The 17,086-nt window shown below is 35.4% G+C and overlaps 1 pseudogene; it reads right to left on the reverse strand.

Annotated features, from left to right (window-relative positions):
• Positions 1 to 928: 928 nt before the first annotated feature.
• On the reverse strand, positions 929 to 1,017 carry LOC147509758 (U5 spliceosomal RNA; annotated as a pseudogene).
• Positions 1,018 to 17,086: the final 16,069 nt, after the last annotated feature.

Consider the following 17,086-nt stretch of genomic DNA (forward strand, 5'->3'; position numbering starts at 1 on the left):
ATCCCTACCACCCTCATCACTCCAATTTTTATTTTTATTTTTTTATTTTTTTTTTATTTTTTTTTTTTGTGGAACACTCCAAATTTCTATTCCTCATCCATCTAAAGAATTATCATTTCTTTTGAATTGATGTTTACTTTACTCTGATTTTTTGGAACCCATTTAAATTGGTTTTGGAAAGGAAAGAATTAAATTGAAAGGTAACTTTTTTTTTAGTTGGCGTCAGTTAATGAAACCAAATGGTTAATGCAATGTTTGGCGAAAATTAATATTTGATTTGGTGGTTCAAGTGATTGATTGTTATGATGTCTCTTCGAATGGCAGCTGTAACTGTTTCTCTCCCAGTCCAAGCAAAGAATGCTAATAATATTTGTGTGTGCGCCTTGACTGAGATTGAAAGCAAAGACGATAATCTTCATAAACAAGGATATTCAACACTGCGCTTAACAAGTATTTTTAGCATTGCGCAGAAGATAGGAAGGGCGGAGCGCAAGGAAACAAGGTCAGAAAAAATTCGGCTACTATATATAAAAAAGAAAATGCTTCCTAGCAAATAGTATCCACTGTACTAAGATATTACCTTTTAGTTAGGCATTTGCAAGTTGATAATTGTATCTAAATACAACAACATAATGTAAAGTGTTAGTTCCTTTGGATTTTTTTTTCCATTTTTTGGTATTTTTTAAACTTAGAGTACTTTAATACATGCATTTGTTAAACTTCGTTTGGTTTTTATTAATGGGGAAAGATTTGGAGTTATGTAGTTTGAGTAGGAGAGTAGGGTTTCGATTGTTTTAGGGTGAAATGGACTTCTTGCAAAGTGTTTGAGGCTTTGAGCAAATGGGGTTGTTGCCATTTTTTTTAAAAGTTGGTTGGGTTCATGATTTTTTTTAAAAGCAATATGTTGGCAGTTGCATGGTTTATTTGCTTTTGGCGTATACTGCTTTGTGCAGCGATTACAAGGTATTCTTTATTAAAAGGCGAAAGAATAGTTCCCTCTGTGTTCACTGGGCAGTTGCATGGTTTATTTGCTTTGGTTTTTATAAGTCCCTATTTTAGGAAGACAAAGACGATAGTAAATGTGGGAGTTTATAACCAAAGAATCTAAAATAGCTTCTACTCTTTTTAACTTGGTTAGGTATAAACTATGGTGCTACTGCCCAGTATATTGTCCCAAAGTAGAAGTTAGTTGTTTTGAAAAGTATATATAGCTGGTTCTTTGGTTTTTCAAGGTTAGGATTATCAGTCGTCTGAGAATGGAAATAGTCAGGCTCCTATAACATTAGAAACACACTGCATCCATGTTAATAACATGTTGCTATTCCAGTCACGGGTTGTAAAAATAGTTTATTGTTTCATTCAGTTAACCATATAGAATTTATGGAAGTGACTATTGTGTAAACTATATACAATAACATTTATGAGAGTCAATCAAGCCAAATTTGTTCCTAACATTACATCATCAGTGATGATCAAAACTAGAGCATCCCAATCACCCAAACCTTGACTTCTGATTGACACTCCTCAACTAGACACAATCCAAAGTGTTAGTTCCTCTTCCAAATGGCACCGTACCTATTGATAAGTTAGTTCACACCAATAAATTATTGGTGACACTAACTTCCCTTTTCATAATCGGCAACGAACCCCTTTCTCCTTTCTCTCTATCGATGGATAAGTTTCTAATGCCTTAATCCTTATATTACAGTTGTGCATTTTCATTAATATAAAAAAGTTCTATATTGAGGCAACGTGTATTTGTAGTTTCTATAGCAAATAATATAAGAGCGTTTTATGTTGAGGGCTTTAGGCAAAGTGTATTTGTAGTTTCTATAGTAAATAACAAAAATAATTACCGAAAATCACAATGACATACATTTATTATTCAATGTATTTGTAGTTTCAATCGTACTATTGATGTGCTAGGCGGGAATTGGTGTGGCCAGAATTGGATAAATTGCTACTGTAAGAACTGGAGTAAGGCAAATGGTCACACAACTCCTTATATTCATCATCCATGCAGGTAGTAACTACGTTCTATAAGCTGGATTTCAAGATTAATCCCACAATCACATATTTTTCGGAATGATTTACAAATATAGTTTTTATTGGTTGTATGAAAGGCCAATGTGGTTGTGAGGAAGGAGCTTCATAGTCCAGCTTCAGATCTCTCTTGTACTCATTTGGAATTCGACATCTCTGGCACCGGACTAGGGTAAATTCTGCTGTTGAATCTCTTAGATGTGAATGTGCTGCCCTGCAACTGCATCCCTTTTACCATTTACTTTGTTGTATTTTATGTTTTCGATTAAGGGTGCTGAATTGGATAATGTTTCCTCCTTATATTCTCAGGTATGAAATAGGAGACCATGTTGGTGTTTATGTTGAAAATAGTATTGAGTATGTGGAGGCGGAAAGGTTGCTAGGCTACTTGCCAGATACTTACTTTTCAATCCATGTTGGTAATGAAGATGGAACACCACGTGCTCGAAGCTCCTTGGCTCCTCCCTTCCCATCTCCTTGCACTTTGAAAACAACACTGATCCGATATGCTAATCTTTTAAATTCTCCTAAAAAGGTTATTTTTCTTCTAGTCTTCATTTTCATGCTACATTTTTCATATTTGTTCCTGAAAGTTTTATTGTAGAGATTCTTTACTTGTAATAACAAACTTTTTTTGTTCAGTCCGCTCTTTTGGCTCTAGCTGCCCATGCATCCAATCCAAGTGAAGCTGATCGATTAAGAAATCCTGCATCTCATGTTTGGAAGGTTTGCATTTTGAAACTTGACAACCAATTGGTGAGATAGTTTACTTTTTACACATTGAAGCTAACTTACCGTTCTTTGTGCAGGATGAATATGCACAGTGGATAGTTGCAAGTCAGAGAAGTCTCCTTGAGGTCATGGATGAGTTTCCATCAGCAAAGCCTCCTCTTAGAGTTTTCTTTGCTGCTATAGCTCCTCGGTTGCAGTCGAGATACTATTCAATCTCATCATCATCAAGGTGAATAAGCTACTCCTTATATCTTCTGTGCTAATAATTAATATTGTGATGACGGAAAAAAAATCAGCAGAATGAAATGTACTTGCCCCTGAAGGTCTTCCAGCATCATTATGACTGCATAAGATGGTGTCGTCAATATAGAATCTCTTTGACACCTATAACTAACACACCTATAACCTAATAAAAATGTTTTGATGCCTAGGGGAAGGTTTTATCATGAGAACTTGGGAAAAAGTGGGTGGAATGGAGTGGTGGAATATATGGAAGCAAAAGGTGAGAACCATGTGTTCTTTCTCTCAAATCCTACTTGTGATAATGTTGTATAATTTGTGAAATGCGTGGCTACTTTCATAAATGCATAAGAATGAGCGAGCATTCAATCTCCTCTTCGATATAATGTAATTTCTATCAAGTGAAGAGTTGCACTTGATTTTCTAGCTAGAAATAAATAAATTATATTGTTCTGTTCCAATTGTTTTTCTACTGTCAACGTTAGGTTAATGTTAACAAGTAAGTGATAAGTGCTCAAAAAGTGCTATTTAACCCTTGATTATGCCTCTTGTTTAGCCATCTTAGTGGACTAATAGTGTTTGTAAGTTATGTTTTATGATTATACAGGTGAAAGAGAGAGTTTTGTGGAATATTAGAGAAAAAGGGGTAAAATGGAGCAATTCAGAGCATTAAGGATCACATGGGAAGCCCGTGGACAATCATGGAGAAGGCCAAGGAATTGGAGCTATTAAAGATGCGACTTGAACCTATTTTAAAGCCTATTTGGAATCCCAAGGCCAAAAGATTCGTTATTTGGACCAAAGCCCACAAACGAGGATAGAAGGATAGAGCAGAAGAGACAAAATAGGCTTACGCGTCTGGGACGCATGGGTCGAGCGTCTAGACGCATTGATTGCGTCTGAGATGCATGAATAGTGCATCCAGACGCATGGATCGACACTGTAGCCAATTTTTTCTCCATTTTGGAGACGAAGTTGGACTCTGAAAGAAGTCTATTTGTATTAGGAAATAAATGATGGTTTGGAATGCTTCTAGAGCTCATTGTAAACTCTATAAATAGAGTACCTAAGTGCCTCATGTAATTTGCCAATTCACTTATATTCTTGTCTCCAGAACTTGAGGCAGAGAGAGATTAATAATAAAAGATCGATTTTAACTAGCCGAGTCTTAATAAATTAGTCTTTCTAGTCTTATGTTCTTCGACTCTTCTTCTTCTCATTCTTCATGTTCTTCCTTCTTTATGGAAGGCTAATCTTCTCCTTCAAGGGAGAAGATGAAGTCCGTGCTAAGGGTTTGTTGATTCTTCTAGTTCATGGTGTTCTTCAATCAGGTTAGTTCTTTATGTTTTTAGTTATTAGTTCCATTGCCCAGACCAGGGGATGGAAGTATAGATTAAGGTTTTTATTTATTGCAATCGAATATCATGCTAGTTTAGGGTTTTATTTATTGCAATTGAATATTTACTAGTACATGCTTTTATTTATTGCAATTGAATATAATGCTAGAATAGGGTTTTATTTATTGTAATTGAATATTATACTATTATTCTCTACTTTTCTTCTAGTTGTGTAGTGTTTTAGAGTAAGGGAAGTATTCTTTGTGTTTGCCTTAGATGGTGATTCATTGAATAGCTACCCAAGCTCACATAAAAGAAAAGAAGATACTAGTAACATGAACATAGGAATAACCTTAAGTAGAGTTATTTGTTAACGATGTTTTGTCCAAGAGGGCATCACCACTCGCTCGATTGCCTAATTGTAGTCTACTTGTGAGAACAACCATGAAGCAAAAGGTCATTGAATCAAAAGTATTGGTGGATTCTAATCTCTTGAATTCCCTTTCTTATAAATTCTCAATAGTTTAGTTTAGTTTAGTTTAGTTTAGTTTAGTGTAGCATTAGAATCTATAATATCTATAATCATAGTTTTTAATCCCTCAAACCCCCTTTCCAGTCCTGTCCTTCATATAAACATACACTTAAAAGTGGAGCGATACCCTACTCATCCTTTACTTATTGAGGGATAATTAGGTTTTGATACGCTTCTATTTTGTTCAACGACCATCATCTATCTACATCATCCATATACCATCTCATTACATCACACACAAAGAGAGGCATTGTCTGTAAGGTTAACATTAAGTTTAATGTAAGGTTAATGTTAGCATGGGTATGTGATTGTTGGTTCTTTGTATGAGTAACTCTCTACAGTTAAGTCTTTGATATAAGTTTAGGGATCTTAGTAGCTTTTATTAACATGTTCCATCATTTTGAAGTTATGAAGAAGTCTTGCATCACATGGGCTTTAAAGCAGTATGTGTCAAAGATAATGAACTAGCCGTAGGTGGACGCAAGGTTTACTCGGTATTTAGTTGCGCCTGTTTCATATTATAGCGTACTGCTTATGCATATAGTATGAAACACTCAAAGCTGAAACAAATGGTTCAAAATCGCAAAACAAGAGGAGTAATTTGTTAGATGAACATAATTTATTCTCGTATGTATGGGTAATATTCTATAGGTAGCCCTTTTTGAGAGCTAAACTTTTCCATTAGCTGATGGTCACCAAGTTCTAAACACTTATCAAGCTTTTAATCTTTGCATGGAATAGAGCCGCTTGGAAAATGGAAAATGTCTTTGGGACAATCTCAATTGTGATGAAGATCCTTCCATTTGTCTCATTGTAAATCAATGTTGTTATTTTTTGTGTCGGATAATGTACTATTGTTTGAAAGTTTGGTACATCGAGTTATCTATATATGTGTATTGTTTTTTAGAAAAGAATGTTGCTGCAATTTTCTATGTAATTAATTGTGGCTTAACTTTGCATGTTACTATTTAACTCTTTTCATGGCAACACAGATTATGAATGAGACCTTCATGGTCTCTTTTTGTGTTTTTTAATGTTTCTATTTCATTTTTCCTTTTGTTGTGCGAATTTTTTGAGTTTTGCAGGTTTACGACAGGATTCAAAATTCAAGAAAAACAGGTACGCTATGCCCAAATACAGAAACCAAAAAATACATTTATTTTTGTCAACATCAAATTCTATATGATTTTTTGTTCATGATCTGATCGCAGCTAAAAATAATTTCCATTGTTTTTGAACGCCGGCTTTAGCTTGGAGTTGATAAGATATGCTGCTTAAAGACATCTTTGCACCGAAGGCGCCAGTATCTGTGTTGTACGGCACGGGCAAACACTAGTGGTGAATATGTCAAGGCAGGATTGGCTGAGCTAGAGCACTGGTGCTATAAGGCCACGAATGAGGTGACTATATATTAATGTTTGACTATAAATTACTCAAATGTTTTTCTGTTTCACTTATTGAACACCAAAACAATTAATGCAGTATGCAGGCTCAGCTTGGGATGAGCTCAAGTATATAAGACAGGCTCTTGGGTTCCTGGTATTAGTTTTCTCTGCTCATTATAATGTTTTTCTTCAATTCCTTGTTAAAATATTCGCATGAGAATGTGGTAGACTCATGGCGTTGGAAAAGTGTTGGGTAATTTTCCTTTAAGTATGCACACAAATTGAACAAAGCAACCCCCTTATATATTTCATTCCTTTTTTAGGTCATACATCAAAAGCCAAAAAAGACACTGGATGAAATTAGCCATGACTTGTGCCCAGTGAGTGATATTCATTAAAACTTATAGTTTGTACCTTGTCATCTTTGCTTGTATATCATTAGTTTCACTTTTTGTCAACAGGTACTTAGCATACAACAGTTGTACTGAATCAGTACGATGTACTTGGATGACAAGTATGGAACATACAGTCTATCATCACATGTAAGTTATTTTGTTGCAAATTATCAAACTAGGTTTGTAACTAAATTGTTTCGATGAGATTTATTTTTTAGTCCTCACTAACTTCGTGTATCAATGCTATATATTGTCTTTGACTAGGTCATTTCCAACATGAGAGTGTTGATGACTGAAGATTCAAACAATGTTGTAGCAGTTCTTTCTTGTTAGATGATGATTCAAGGTACATAAGTGAAACTATTCAATTTTGTTATCCATTCATTTCCTTGACTCCATACATGCAAATCTGATAACGTAGTGATCATTTTCTTCCTTCCATTTACCTTGTAGCATACCCTTTTCAGTTGATGACATATTGAAGTCAATAGAACATATTGACATATCCGACATTGAACCACCTTCACTCATCCGTGGGAATTCAGGCTTCATGTTTCTGCTTCCACGTGTGGAATAATTAGTTTACTTCCCATGAGGTTTTGCTCTCTAGATGTATTTACTTTCATACTGAATCATGATAGCCTTTCAACTATTCTGTTACCTCCTTGGATCAACTTTGTGCATTAAAGAAATGCCCTTCCGACATCCCCAGCCAAGTATAGAATTAAATCCATGCTTCAGTAGCATTGCTCTCTCCGACCTGACAAGACAGTCTTCCACCATTTTGTTGTAGTGTTCTTTTTGAAGTGTAAAAATTTGGTGCTCTCATTCATACACAATGTTCGATATTCTTTCAGATGTAAAAGCCTAGGTTGTCCTTTCCTTGCAATGGAGTAGCATACAGACTGACTTTGTATACTAGTTTATGTAAATAATTTGATATGTACAGGTTCACTAGTTTATTTGAGTTTAAAATTTTCATTCTTCACAAATCAAATTGTAAAGAGTTGGTCGCTGGAAGCCTGGTATAGATGGTCTCTCTCCCTATATAGTTGAAATGATACAATCAATGGTAGTCAAGAGGTGAACTTGAGCAATTTTTTTTATGAATTGTAAGTTGATTGCTTTCTGCTTTATGCTTTCTGTGTCAAAATCAGTACAAGTTCCCTGAAGGCTTCTAAGCTAAACAAATTCTTCTCACCTTGAAGTTTGAAGTCTCTCTCACACACACAAAAAGATGGCAGCAACATCTCACAAATCTCTCAAGAAGAAGTTGGTTGTGTTGGTAAAATAAAGATGATTGCAAAGTGCAATCAAAATTTGGGATCAAAATTTTGGTTATTCTAACGAACTGCAATGCTTTGTAGTGGCAAATGGTGTCATTTATGGGATTTTGATATGCACACGCTAAGTTATGGATTTAAGAACTCTTTAGAAGGAGAACGTCAAACTCGTCCTAAGTCCAAGTATTTTCAAGGTTGAAGCTTCTCTCTTCTCTTTTAATCACAAATCATCTAATTACTAAAACATTCTATTCATTCTTTAGGGTTTCTAAATTAAACAATAATTCAATTATTATTTCCAATAAAAATACACACTGGGTCGCGAAACCTTGCAATCCAATTACTGGTGTTGTTCTGATTGGTTACTTTTCTTTTCTGGAATGGAACTCAAAAACTAGTCGACAGTAATGATGGGGAGGAAGAAAGAATAGAAACTCAACAAGGAAAAATGTTGATTGACAAGTTCTATACGACATAATTCAATATTCAAAGCCTAGATAGTACGGAAATGAAAAGAAGCATTCATTACATACAACCATTCAGGGACTCGAGCCATCATCTGCACATTTTCGTTTAACTACGTACAAGGGATTACAAGCTTGCCTAATACATCAGTCCTAGTCAATTAGGAGAACACCCTCCCAGCCACCACTACCATCAAAGCTAGCTATACAATTCACTTTAATCTTCTTAGCATACATGAACCCATACTTCCACCAAATCTTAGTCTCATGTCTATCAAAAACTCATTTTAACACCACAATTATTCATTACATTTCAAAATCTTCACATCCATCTTTGCACGATGTTTCAACATTTTATGTGGAGTGAAGCTACTCTTATTAAGCTCTTTACAATTGCCAATTTTTCACATAATCATGCACACAAATACGCCACAGTCCACCCTGTTACATGGAAAATATTATTAGTATCCGAACTTTATTTCTTGCGATGAAATGAACTAGTTCTTAAACATCTCTAACAACGACAGTATAATCCATATAAAGCTAAGATGACTATCACCATCCAGGGGCGGCGCTAAGCATGTGCAGGGAGTGTGATTGCATAGGGCCCTGAATCTTGAGGGCCCCAAAATTACATATAACGTGTTGATTCCAAAATAAATCAAATTAATCCAAAATTCTAACGTAAATTATTCTCTTTATTAAAAAAAAATCTCATATTCTCTCCATTAAAAGAGGAATTGAAATAATTTCCTTAGGCGTACCCTAGATTTTGGATACTAATTAAATTATGTTTCCAAAATAAAGTTTTATTTCTCCATTCAATTAAGTTAGACAACCAGCAAAAACAAGGAAACGAAAAACAGAGGTCAAAAAAATAAAGAAGACTAATCATTTTTTATTCTTCTTTTAAAATTAGTTACTCCTCCCATAAAATATTTGGGTCTACCTCTATCTGCTGCTAGACTCAATATCAAGGACTGCCTTCCTCTACTTGAGAGAATCACTATTCGAATGTCTAATTGGAACCTCGCTCCTAACTAGGTTACAAAATAGGTTCAATAACTTGCATGGTATAACTCGTTATTGAATATATTCGCTTATTTACCTTTTTCATTTACATAGTAATAAGTTAATGAATTTAAACTGATAACAAACCAAATACTTCTATATGGTTGTGGCAAATGGATAACATAGTTCTATATGGTTTGAACTTTGGTGTTCACATATACTACTCATTGACGTTCTGCAGGCTAGAAATGGGATTAGCTTAACACCTGATGCAATAGTGAGTGAGCTAATGACTGGAGGAAAGTGGAAAGATTGTTCATGACCTTCCTCAAGGTTTTGTCAAGCAAGCTATCCTTAATACTGAGATACACTATAACTGGGATCGAGATAAGGTGGTCTGGACCCCCTCACAAGATGGCAAATTCACCTCAAAGAGTTCATATCAAGCTTTATCAGTGCTAAAGCCCAAGGTTAAATGGAAGCATCTAGTTTGGGGTAAGCTAGTAATACCAAGGCATTCTTTCACTGCGTGGCAAGCATTTTCTGACAGCCTTCCAACACAAGATAAACTAATGCAGAGAAAGGTTATACAAAACTCTTCTTGTGTGTTCTGCAATAACCACCGAGAAAGCTCAAAACACTTATTCTTTGAGTGCCTTTACACTCAACAAATTTGGAAGAGCATCAAGCACCACTTGGGAATCACTTTCAATACCAATAACACAAACAGAGAATGGATGAGGATATGCAAACTGGCTAAAGAAGAAGTGTGATTATGAAATTTACAAAGTGTATATTTGTGCGTCTATCAGTTATGTGTGGAGGGAAAGAAACATGAGAAGATTCCAACAAAACACTATGGAGAGGGAACATGTAAGAGACTCAATGATTTCTAATATGAGAGTTTATCTGCAAGTCACTTTGACGAGAGTCGAAGACACACCCGCATCAAGAAGCTTACTGACAAAACTAGGGATTTCTGCATAATTCAAAGAGAGAGCGTCCAAGAGATGCAAATGGTTGAAACCAGATCACCAATTGGTGAAGCTCAATGCTGATGGATCTTTATCTCAGAAAAGTCATAGTTATGGTGGTGTACCTAGAGATGAAAATTGAGAAGTCCTTTTTGCCTATACAGGTTCAAGAGGAGTGAGATTCTACATATGTACCAGGAACTAAAGGCTATTGAGCAAGGGTTACATAAGTGCAAGGATTTTCTTGTGAGAAAACTGGTGGTGGTCTCTGATTCTCTTAGGGCCATCAATGCTCTAAACAGTAAGGAAAATGCACTATGGTATTGTCAAAACTTGGTCTTGGAGATACAAAAGTTGGCACTAGAATTTGACATCATAACATTTGATCATGTGTACAGGGAAACAAACCGAGCAGCAGACTACTTAGCTAGTCTAACTACTGATGTAAATGATGAATGCACTTTCATTCCACCTCTAGATTTAAAGTTATGTAATATTATAAAGGAGGATAAGAGTGGCATGATAAATGTAAGACTTTGATTAGTAAAGAATATAGGTTAGGGTCTGCCGAACCCTCTACTTTATTCCAAAAAAAAAAACCCCCCAAATACTAGGAGTATTCAGCACAAAACTTTTTTATCTTGGGATGAAATGAAATAGTTCTTAGCACTTATGAATTCGAAGGTTATTGTGGGCAATCAACAATCGATATGGCTTTTAGTGGATTCAGATCATGATGTGGAGGTTCCAACTGAGCGTTTGCAAGTTCTTCCTGAACCTTTGTCTTCTGTTGAATGAGAAAAAACAAGTCTAAATATTAGATTAAAGGAGTTAACTAATGAATTTGATTATGGAAGACATATTACATTTGTTATTCTATTTTAGAATAGAGTTGTTTACCATTTGAAGTGCAGCTTTGTAGTGTGGACAATTATATGGATTTCCTCTAGCTTTGATGGAGTTGTAGAATTTCCAACTCATTGATAGACTCAAATCAAACTCCAAAAGAGTGAAGTGGTTGTCCACAACGATAAGAAAGAGCAAATGATGCACTTGGTTATGGTCTTTGGCCATCATTTCCAACCTTCTCGTCAGCACGCGCTCCAAACCTTTTTCTTTTAAGTTCTGATTTTTGGTCGACGGTGATATGTATCTCTATGAAAAAAAAAATAAAAAAAAATATAGTTGGAATATTAGATGTCATGTGTTATAAACTATTTCCCTCATAAACTTAAAGTCTGTAGAATTGAGTTTGATGTTCTTACATATGCCCAAGAACTAAACATGATCGATTTGATTTCAGTTCTAGGGTTATGTTCAACATATCTTCCGTACCAGTCGACTAACTATAAAAAAAAAGAAAAAAAAAAAAAAAGCTATGTTTAGTTAATAAAATGTTTAATTACAGTAGTGTATGATTGAGAATTTAGGTAATAACTTACGTTGCTTGAGAGCATATCATTATGCAGCAGCCGTTGAATTTCCACTCCTCCCATACGACTTTCTCCTTCTTTGTCTTCCCATAATACTGTGCACTTGAAAATGTTTTTATAGGATTTTTCTAATCTTTCTCGATCATCGTCATTGATATATCTCAAGCATTTTGATCGTTTGAGCCCTTTCAACCTCATTTTGGGTTGACTAATATAAGTGCAATCATCGAGATCAATAACATTGACCTCTTTCTTATTCTTCTCAGTAGCAATCCTTTTCTTCTTGTTTTTCTCCTCTGCCACTTTGTTGGGCCATGTTTAACCCACATACATCACGAAACCCTTTTCACCAGGAGACATCAAGAAACCCTTCTTTGATGCTTGTGAGGATCCTGCAATAGATGGACTTTCATGAGAAAGACTAATAAAATAAGCCATGAAACCACATACTAAAAAAAAACCACAATGACACAATTCCTTATGAGGGAGAGTTATAAGAAATTTAACTAACTACATTCTTACTTCATTCAAAGTAAATAGTTCGTCATTTTCTCAATGAGTGGGGGCCCGGGTTAAACAATTTCGACTTGAGCAATATGGGTTCAACTTGAAGTCATCACACACAACTAACAATAACAAACAAGAGTATGACAACCTCAGGAGCCAAAACAAAATTGTCGCTGCAAAACAATCTTTTAAGACATTATCTATATATGTGATAAGACAATATCTATATGACGATCACTCCTTATGAGGGACATAATCTTTGATTATTATAGAAATGAATATCATATGAAAATCACAAATGAAAAGGGATACCAACCATATTTACCTTCATCTGAGTCTGGTTCACCCTCACCCTCACCCTCACCTTCTGGGTTATTGATAAGCACCCAAAACTGTATTATAAAAACATGTAGAGACATAACATTTCGGTCAATTTTGTGCTTAATAATCATGAAATAATCGCATCTTCGTGCTTTTTGCAGGTTGGAGCAACTAATGTAAAAATTATGATAAAGCCAAAGATTTAAGCACGGAATAGGGAGTATACACATGCCTTCCGATCAAGCCCATGTGAAGCCCAACAAATTCGGACTAAAAGCCCAAAGACTCAAATAGTATATAATCCAAATCGAAACGGGATTATGTGCACGTAAGCATCAAACTTCCGAAGCTCATATCTCTTGAACCAGACTCGAATCGCGACGAGTGAGCTACTCCGACGATCGGTCGCGATGAACTCTACAAATAGGCGGAAGTTGTAAAATGCCAAAAGACCGGACTGCCATCGGACATCAGACGTGGACCCACTAGGCGGCCCATAAGATTTGATGACTCATCATGCAAGTCAAGACAAAGGTGCAAATAATTGGTGCAAATTTGACACCTTGCATGAAGTTAATGAGTTAGTTGGATTTAGGTGATGATTATCTAAAAATGAAAGGTGTCAAATGGGGTTAGTTGTGGATAAGTAAAAATAAATGAGAGGAGAGTGTTTCACGTGGGAGAAGAGAAAAAGGCTCTCTTATGTAAAGGGGGGCTGATTTTGGGAGTTGGAAGCTTTTACTTCCTTGACTTTTACTTTTCATTTACATCCATGTCTTTAATTTTGTTTTTTTAGTTCTTAGTTTTTAGAGAAAAGCTTGTAACTTGTTAATGGGGGAACTCTCTCTAGTTTTTAATAAACTCTTCTTCATTTAGGTAAACAGGTTGTAGTTTTCTTGTTTCATTCTCTTTCTTTTTCATTTCACATATCTTCTTGTAGTTTAATTCAATCCTAGGATCATGAGCTAAAACTCTCCCAAGGGGAGGGTTAATGATGCTCATGTGAGGATCATGCTACAAATTTAGGATTCCAAAATACCTACTTAAAAGACTTAGGTTCTATTTTTCATCCTGTCCCAAAATGACAAAGATTGATAATTATCTGATCAATTGTTTTTAAAGTAGAACTAGGAGTTGGAATGATATTTCAGAGATGAAATATCATTTAAATTCTACATGCTAGCATGATATGTTTAGAGATAGGTATATTATGTTAGGGATTTGAGATGGTAGTGACCTGTTTCTAAAAGACTTGTAGCTAGGCCTTGCATGAGTAGGATTAATCCTTCCCTATCTCTCTCTCTCTTTCATTTTAACTATAAACAAACTTACAAATTTTAGATAACTTGTGTAAAAAAATCTATCTATAAAATCCTTCTCACTTAGTTCTCCAAAGTGTAGATTCCAAATGTGATCATTTAAATTCTTGTCTTAGAAGTTGGAACGAAATCCCTACTCGAACTAGATTGACATTCTCAAAGAAAAAAAACAAAAACAGTAAGGAATTATTGAGTTTTAGCACGTAGTAAGTCAACTTCTAAAAACACTGAAAAGTGCTAAGATCAAATGCGCCACATGCCATTCTAAAGACCCAAGGACTGTGTTTGCAAACCTGAATTGCTCCAAGGGGAAACCCCACGCCATCCTTTCATATATTTCTTTTTCTTATGTTTTCTTCGTTTTTAAATTTCCCGCATTTTTGCTACTGATAAACATTCCGGTTTTGGTTGAACTGATAGGTTCCAAATGCTAGGACACGAAACTAGGCTACAACAATCACTAAGCTTCTTGTGAAACATTTGGTCCGGTTGTGCATGTTTCTTTTATTTGGTGGACTTCAAGGGAAGCTTGCGGGTTCCAAATTTTAAATATTTTTGCATGCTTCACATGTATGTAGTTATTATGTTGTAGTTAATGGACTATATTTTATGATAGGTTAGTAATATGCATGAATCATGTGAATACCTTTGAATATATATATATGCGGTTAACTGGTCATGAATTACTATTAATGTATATATACATAAAAATAGAACTGTTTCAAGATGGTTATCTATATATATATATCTAAGTCACATGTTTAGCATATATATTACTTGAGTGAGTGATTATTTGCATGTTAGCATCTATAACTTAGGAGTTATACATAGTAATTAGGATGTGTTTTGGTATTTTGGCCATAACTTTGGCTACGGTTCTCTGAATCACGCCGGGTGTGAGCTCAATTCGAAAGATCTCGACAGCGCCGCCTGTCTCCACTTAGTGGAGGTCATTTTCGAGGTCAAAATCAACTGTTTTCCCTCCAAAATCATCATTTTAGAAAATGGTGTTGTTTAATAAGTCGATTTTGTCATGAAAGAGGAGAACATTCCAACGAGGGTTAAAATCTGAGTTGGGTAAGTTGTTTCCAAACCCTAAGGGGTGAAGCTGCTCTCTATATGACATTTGCAATCTCAATGAGTATTGACAAAATCGAATTATTATGCAATACAAAAAAGTCGATTTTAGTCTAGGTAAAAATACGCTGTTCTGCTTAGTTTACGTTTTCACATTTTAATATATATATATCGTTATAATATTTTCACATGCTACCATATCTAAATACGCATGAGTAATTCAAATTTGCCTCAGAATCGTAGATATACGACTCACGCAATATCGATTTACAAATTAGCGCATATATACGTTATTATTTATGTATATTTGCCCTCAGACGTATGGAAATATTTATCGATAATACAACCTTTCCTATTCGTGATAGCTATAATGCATGAGTAGAGTATCTTCACATGCTAATGCATCTAGTATAGTATGAGTAGATCGTATTTGTATGTTTGTATTTTCACCCTTGCATAAATCGTAAAAAAAAAAAAAAAAACCTTGCATAAATTTTAATTCCATAACTCTTAATCATATTCCAACGGTGTCTAGGAAACTTGACAGATTGAGGTTACTTAATTAGAACCGCGTGCTTGCACGGAAAACCTCCCTCATATCTCTCTTGTGACCGGGTGTTGGTTTATATGTACACGATTCCTAGTTTCACCGCTACGTTAGCAAAGAACTTAGGCCTACGTTGTTCAACTCTAATGATTAAACACAATTATAAAATTCAAGTAATAATAAGTTCCTTCAGTCAATTAGATCTAAGTGTATGCTTGCATGAGATTAAGGTCTGGTTCTACTAAAGAATTTGAACATACTTATCGTAGGAGAAAATACGATAAGCAGCCAAGCGTAAGTTCTCACCTCCACAAAGTTCTTCATCTATTAATCAACAAGATTCCTTGTCACATTTTCCGTCATTCATTATGGCTAACTAAAATGCAGCAAAATTGAAAGCCCCTTTCGACTTCTATACGACCCTTTACAGAAGGACCTTCTTCCTGCATCAAACTTGAGGACATTGTCGGTGATTTTCGAATTCCGCCAAACGCTTTTAGTTTGTTACCTATGTATCATGGTTTGGATCATGAAAACCCATAATCATCTTCTTCGTGAGGCTACAACAAGTAGCCACAACATTTCACCATCCAAACCGCCTATAAGGAACAACTCTTGCTTCGGGTCGTTTCCATTCACTTTAGCGATAAAGCGTCAATTTGGCTAGCAGGACAACAGCCACAATCCATAGACACATGGAATAAACTTGTTCAAGCTTTCATGCTTCAATTTTACACTCAGAAGAAAACTACTGAAATGCTTCAGAAAATTCAATTCTTTCGTCAAAATCCTCATGAATCCTTTACGGAAGCATGGAGTGGCTTTACTGATCTTCTTTTAGAATGTCCTCATCACCAACTAGACAAAGCTGTCCTTATTTGTTCATTCTTTAATGGACTTTCTGATCATCAAAAAGAAACTCTTGATATAATGAACGGCGGTTGCTTCATGGACAAAGGAGCTACTGAAGCATATACTTTTCTTGACAAACAAGCGAAAAAAGGTACACATTGGGGTAACACTGATTCTTCTAGGTCATCTAAGGATAATGTTACAAAAGCTACGTCTATTTTTGAGGTAAAACCCGATCCCGAGTTGAAAAAACTGATAGAAACCCTTACTAAAAAAGTAGATGCTCTTGTAGTTCAAGTAAACGATCAACTTCCACAACAAAGCCATGAACGCTTAACACTTCCCCATGTGTTCTATGTCTTAGTCCGCACCATCTTGATGCTTATTGTCCCTTGTTACATGCTACCCCTACCCAAACACCGGAGGAGGCATGTGCATTCAATATTCCTAATGCACCATGGAGACAACATCCTAATTTCGCTTGGCTCGAATAACCAACAAATGGCTCCTCCGTGTTTCGCAAATCCACCTTAAACACCAATCAACAATTTTATTCCATACCGCCAAGGAAATAATCAGCAATACCAACAAAGTCAAAATCAATTTCAAAGTAATTCAAATGCTAACTATCAAA

The sequence above is a fragment of the Coptis chinensis genome, chromosome 3, assembly GCF_015680905.1.
Source record: "Coptis chinensis isolate HL-2020 chromosome 3, ASM1568090v1, whole genome shotgun sequence".
Lineage (NCBI taxonomy): Eukaryota > Viridiplantae > Streptophyta > Magnoliopsida > Ranunculales > Ranunculaceae > Coptis > Coptis chinensis.